We start from the raw sequence: 6671 nt of genomic DNA on the forward strand, positions 1-6671 counted from the left end.
TCCCGGAGAGGACGTGGATGGCATAGCTGTTTCTGATCCACGTTCCTGAAAATAATGAATGTGGGGAAACCCCTGGGAAGTTTTTCACCTTTTCTACAAAAGCTTGTGGTTTTGAATTCTTTTTTTTTTTTTTTTTTTTTTTTTTTTCGATTTTTCTGAAGCTGGAAACGGGGAGAGACAGTCAGACAGACTCCCGCATGCGCCCGACCGGGATCCACCCGGCACGCCCACCAGGGGCGATGCTCTGCCCACCAGGGGGCGATGCTCTGCCCCTCCGGGGCGTCGCTCTGCCGCGACCAGAGCCACTCTAGCGCCTGGGGCAGAGGCCAAGGAGCCATCCCCAGCGCCCGGGCCATCTTTGCTCCAATGGAGCCTTGGCTGCGGGAGGGGAAGAGAGAGACAGAGAGGAAGGAGGAGGGGGTGGAGAAGCAAATGGGCGCTTCTCCTATGTGCCCTGGCCGGGAATCGAACCTGGGTCCCCCGCACGCCAGGCTGACGCTCTACCGCTGAGCCAACCGGCCAGGGCCTGATTTTGGATTCTTAAGAAGAGTTTGGAAATGTTAACTAGTTTAAACTGATCATGTTGTTTAAATCTAGTATATATATATATCTCTATATCTATATATCTAATCTAGTATATATATCTATATATAATTTATATATATTTCTATATATAATCTAATATATATACACATACATATATATAGCTGTTCTACTCATGATTGAAAAAGAAAACTAAAAATCAGATTATATTATATATTAGATTATATATATACACACACATATATATATAGCTGTTCTACTCATGACTGAAAAAGAAAACTAAAAATCAGTAAGTTTAATTGTGGATTTTTTTGTTTGTCCTTTTGAACTAATAGCTTTTTGCTGTATATATGTTAAAGCTCTCTTATCAGGTATGGTTATGTTTAATATTAGTGTATCTTCCTGGTGCACCGCCATTTACAAGATGTGCAACGTTTGGGGAGATGAAATGACCATGATTTGCCCTAAAAACCTAAAGAAAGTCAGTGTATCTGGGACAGAGTAAGTGCTACAAAGATACAAGGTCCTGGCTGAATGTTTGTGAGACTTATGATCAATGACAAATTATATACTTTCATTTCCACAGTGTCGCATAGAAGCAAGTGATATTGATTAAAGGTTGCTCACTATTCTTTTGTGTTAATGATTTATGTTGGTTGCAGTGCAAGCATAAATGATTTTTTTACATCAATGGTGAGAGAATTAAAAACTTCTGATTAAAATGAAAAAAAAAAAAAAAAGAGAGAGAGAGAGAGCAAGATTTATGTCCCCTTTGGACGCAAGGTTGAAATATTGCTCCTTACTCATCTCTACCTTGATCAGGTTGTTTCAGGTGGCGGAGTTAAGCCAGACCTTCACTTTTCCTTTCCCCTCACTCCAGAGACATAAACAAATACAAAAAAAAAACGAACCCCAGAAAACACAGAGACTACCAGCAATCAAGCAATGGAAAGAGCTGATGTCCTGAAGAGGAGCAAAAAATAAGTTTCAGAAATAAATTCAATTCCCTTGTATATTTTTTTAAGGAGAAAAATATTGGGTGTAGGTGCATAGTGGCTCAGCAGTTTGTTGAGAAGAAGAAAATATGTTAATAAAACACTGAAAATTCTTACTAGGGAACCATGACTCTATGGCCCTGCTTTGGTGGGACATGTACAAACATTGAAAAGACACAGAGAGGATGAACAGATGAACATGGCTCCTCTGTGAGGATGACATATAAATTCATGAAGTATTCCATAGTCTTAAAATAGGCGAAGGACTTGCATAGACATCCCTCCAAAGATGATATGCAGCTGGCCAGTAAGCATATGAAAAAATGCTCAACATTATTAACCATTAGAGAAATGCAAATCAAAACTACAGTGAAATATCACCTCATAGCTATTAGGCTAGCTACTATAAAAAAAAAGTATGCTGACAGCCAGGAGATAACAAGTGTTGGTGAGGATGCAAAGAAATTGCAACTCTTGTGTATTGTTGGTGAGAATAAAAAAATGGCGCAAGTACTATGGAAAAAGGTATGGGATTTCCTCAAAAAATTAAAAGGAGCACACTGTCTTTGGGCAGATCGTGGTGGATGTTTTCAGAGCGACCGAACTGCAGCCTGTGTGCTCTGCACCCTCTCCAGTGAAAGCCTGAACCAGCTGTGTGAATACAAACTCAGCCCCCAGCCCCCTGGAGAGCTCTCTCCCTCTGTCTCATAACCATGTCCACCAACGAGAATGCTAATTCATCAGCTGCCTACCTTCATACATTCAAGAACAAGGGGAAAGCTAGTATAGCAATGAGGTGTCACCGAATAGAAGTTAATGCGGAACTGAGGAAAGCAAGCGAAGAAGGATGACCAGATGCTGAAAAGGAGAAATGTAAGCTCATTTCCTGACGATGCTACTTCTCCACGGCAGGAAACCTGCAACAACCAGAGCACTGTAAATTGGTCTGCTGAGGGCCCTGTCAAAGACATAAATAGCAACAGTTCGGAAAGCCGGCTCCAAGCTACTCAGGCTGTGAGGTAACTGTTTTCTAGGGAAAAACAGCCACCCATATATAACATAATCTGGGCTGATTTGATCCCAAAATTTGTGTCCTTCTTGGGCAGAACTGATTATAGTCCCCTTCAGTTTGAATCAGCTTGGGTCATCACTAACATTACTTCTGGGACATCAGGACACACCATGGCTGTGGTAGATAGAGGTGTTATCCCAGCATTCACTTCTCTGTTGGCATCCCCCCTTGCTCACGTCACTGAACAAGCTGGATGGGTTCTAGGAAACATCGCGGGTGATGGCTCAGTCGTCCGAGACTTGGGTATCAAGTATGGTGCAGTTGACCCACTGTTGGCTCTTCTTGCAGTTTCTGGTATGTCTGTCATCTTTAGCATGTGACTACTTATGTAATCTTACCTGGACACTTTCAGACCTCTGTCACAACAAGAATCCTGCACCCCCATTAGAAACTGTTGAGCAGATTCTTCCTACTATAGTTTGTCTTCTGCATCACAATGATTCAGAAGTATTAACAGAGAGCTTCTCAGCCAATTCCTACATGACTGATGGTCCAAATGAATGAATTAAAATGACTGTGAGGCCCTGGCCAGTTGGCTCAGTGGTAGAGCATCGGCCCAGTGTGTGGATGTCCCAGTGTCTATTCCTGGTCAGGGCACACAGGAGAAGCGACCATCTGCTTCGCCACCCCTATGCTTCGAGCCTCTCTCTCTCTCTCTCTCTCTCTCTCTCTTTCTCACCCTCTCTCACTCTCACTCTCTCCTTATCCCCTACTGTAGCTATGCACGATTAGAGTGAGTTGGCTTCAGGCACTGAGGATGGCTCCATGGCTTCCACCTTAAGCGCTAAAAAAAAAAAAAAATGGCTCCAGTTGCAAAGAAGCAAGAGCCCCAGATGGGCAGAACATTGTCCCCGAGTGGGCTTGCTGGGTGGATCCCATTTGGCATGCATGCAGGAGTCTGTCTCTGCCTCCCCTTGTCCCACTGAATAATTAAAAAAAAAAGTGATTGTGAAAACAGGAGTTGTGCCCCAACATGTGAAGCTAGTGAATTACCGATTGTGACTCCTGCACTAAGAGTCATACAAAATACTGTCACTAGTACAGAAGAACAGACTCAGGCTATAATAGATGTGGGAGCACTTGCTGTCTCTGCCATTCTGCTAATAACCTCAAAAACTAGTGTTCAGATGGAAGCTACATGGACAATGTCCAACCTCACAGCTGGCTGCCAGGACCAGATACAGCAAGTTGTGAATCATGGATTAGTCCCATTCCTCATTGTTTTCTCTCTGAGGCAGACTGTAAGACAAAAAGAAGCTGTATAGCTGTGACCAATTATGCGAGTTGTGGAACAGTCGAACAGATTGTATGCCTCGTTCATTGTGGCACAATAGAACAGAGTTATTCTGGCTACTCTGGATGCCATTTTATATACCTTTCCCGCTGCTGAGAAACTAGGAGAAACTGAGAAACTTAGTGTAAAGATTGAACAATGTGGAGGTTTGGACAAAATTGCAGCTCTACAAAACCATGAAGTTGAGTGTGTGCACAAAGCTTCATTAAACTTGATTGAGAAGTGCGTCTCTGTGGAGGAAGAGGAAGATCACAGAGTTGGGCCAGAAACTACCGCTGATGGCTATGAGTGCCAAGTTCAGGATGGCGCTCCTGGGACCTTTAACTGTTAGGTTGTACAGCTGAGACACCAAAACTTGTTTGTTCTGTACTAGGTCTGGTGTAAGTTTGTCTTACTCTTTCTCTACTAAGAACTCTTTTTAAAAGTGGTTTATTATTGTAGTACTTTTTACAACAAAACTATAGTTGAACAGTTACAAACTGTATATACCAGTGGTAGTCAACCTGGTCCCTATCACCTACTAGTGGGCATTCCAGCTTTCATGGTGGGTGGTAGCGGAGCAACAAAGTATAAATAAATAGATTTAACTATAGTAAGTTGTTTTATAAAGATTTATTCTACCAAACTTAGCCAAATTCTGACATAAAGTACTTGGTAAGTAATTATTATTATATGCTTTAACTTGCTGTAAGTCTGCTTTATAAAGTAAACTTCCCTACTTTATAAATCACTATTACTGTGGAACCGGTGGGCGGTTAGAAAATTTTACTACTAACAGAGATACAAAAGTGGGCAGTAGGTATAAGAAGGTTGACTACTCCTGGTATATACCATATGAAGCTTCTCTCAATGGGCTTTGTATTTCTACGTAGAATGTCATATCTTGCAGTGTCCTATAAATAAATTCCACCATTTTTGTTGCTTCAAACAAAATTAAATATGTAACTACCATACGACTCATCAATTCCACTTCTATATCTAAAAGAATTGAATACAGTATATAAAAAAAATTATTCACCCATGTTCAGAGCAGCACTATTCACAATAATAGCAAAGAAGTTGAAAAAACCCAAGTGTTCATCAATAGGTGCATGAATAAACAAAATATAGTGTATACATACAATGGAATATTAGTCATTCTTAACAAAGAAGAAATTCTGTTACATGCTACAATATAAATGAATCTTGAGGACGTTATACTAAGTAAAACAATCCAATCATAAAAAGATATATCCTGTATGATCCCACTTGTATAAAGGTAATTAGAGTAGTCAAATTCACAAGTAAAATGGTGTTTGCTAGGGGCTTTGGGTAGGGGAAAAACAAGTTTTGTTTTGTTTTCCATTACAGTTGACATACTTTATTAATTAGATTCAGGTGTACAACACAGTGATAAATATTTATATGCATTAGGAAGTGATTACCCTGATAAATCTAGTACTTATCTGACACCATACAGAGTTATTACAATATTATTGACTACGTTTCCTATGCTTTACTTTGTTTAATAGGTCCAGGGTGTTGGTTTTAAAGAGAGAAACTAGTTTTGGGAATGGATGGTAATAATGGTTGCATAATAATGTTAATATACTTAACATTACTGAAGTATCAACTTAGAAATGGTTAAGATGGTAAATTTTATGTTATGCTTTTGTTACCACAATAAAGAAAAAGCATCAATAACTTGTAGAGAAGAGGGGACATGATGTCAACAGATCAGAACAGAGCGTGAGGCATTGTAAGTCAGGTGGTAGAGTTAGGTGTTGTTGACTTGTTAGGACCACATGAAAATGTCATGCAGATTTAAAGAATTGATTGCTCCTCAGCTGGATGAAGAGATCAAGAGCATAGAAAATCTTGGCCTTTGAAAACTGTTCAGATTGAAAGGAATAATTTATGAAATGGTTTCCCTTACTGTTAAGAAAGAGAAAATTGCTAACTTCTCCTACACAGATTCTTACCTTCCCCTTTTCAAAAGTGCCAAGAACCAGCAGTTTGAAATTAGTAAAAGGTGGCCAAACAGCAGTTTATGATTGGCTCTATTTTATGGTTTAAATGTAAGTTCATTTACATTCTTATTTGATACAAGATTATCAGTATCACTTTATAAAGATAAACAAACTGAGGTCTGACCTGTGGTGACACAATGGCTAGAGTGTCAACTAGCTTGAGCACGGGGTTGCCAGCTTGAGTGTAGGATCATCAAAATGATACTACAGTCCCTGACTTCAGCAAGGGGTCATTGGCCTGGCTGGAGTTCCCTGTCAAGGCACGTATGAGAAGCAATCAATGAACAACTAAAGTGCCTCAACTCTGAGTGGATGCTTCTCATCTCTCTCAAGAAATTGAAGAAGTTATCAGTGGTTGAAATTACCAGTGGAGAAGGTAGATAAATGCCTCTTCCTCTCAAGGTCTTGATTGCTTGGTATTCCAACACTATGATTCTCTTCTATACTTTTTATTAGAATCAATCTTCTTCATAAATCTACATGTGCTTTGGAAATGCAGACAATGAAAGATATCAATTGAGGGGAAGCAGCTATTTATGAATACATTTAAACCATACCCTTTCCACACGGTTCACACCGAGTTCATTCTGTTCTGCTTTCCTCAGCACTGGCTGTAGTCAAAGACTTCGTAAATGGCAATGCTGCAGAAGACAAAGTCTGCCTTGGATACAAGATCTGGATTCATTACCTGCTTCTGCCACAGGCCAAGTACATCAGCCTGGGCAAGATGCAATCAGTGCAATAAGCTTCCTCATCTG

The 6671-nt window shown here is 40.3% G+C and overlaps 2 pseudogenes; both read left to right on the top strand.

The window, feature by feature from the left end:
* The first annotated feature begins 1674 nt into the window (after positions 1-1674).
* LOC136382675 (U6 spliceosomal RNA) lies at positions 1675-1789 on the top strand (annotated as a pseudogene).
* A 462-nt stretch (positions 1790-2251) lies between these two features.
* Positions 2252-4235, top strand: LOC136381827 (importin subunit alpha-1 pseudogene; annotated as a pseudogene).
* Positions 4236-6671: the final 2436 nt, after the last annotated feature.

This window comes from Saccopteryx leptura, chromosome 10 (assembly GCF_036850995.1).
Source record: "Saccopteryx leptura isolate mSacLep1 chromosome 10, mSacLep1_pri_phased_curated, whole genome shotgun sequence".
In the NCBI taxonomy this organism is placed as follows: Eukaryota; Metazoa; Chordata; class Mammalia; order Chiroptera; family Emballonuridae; genus Saccopteryx; species Saccopteryx leptura.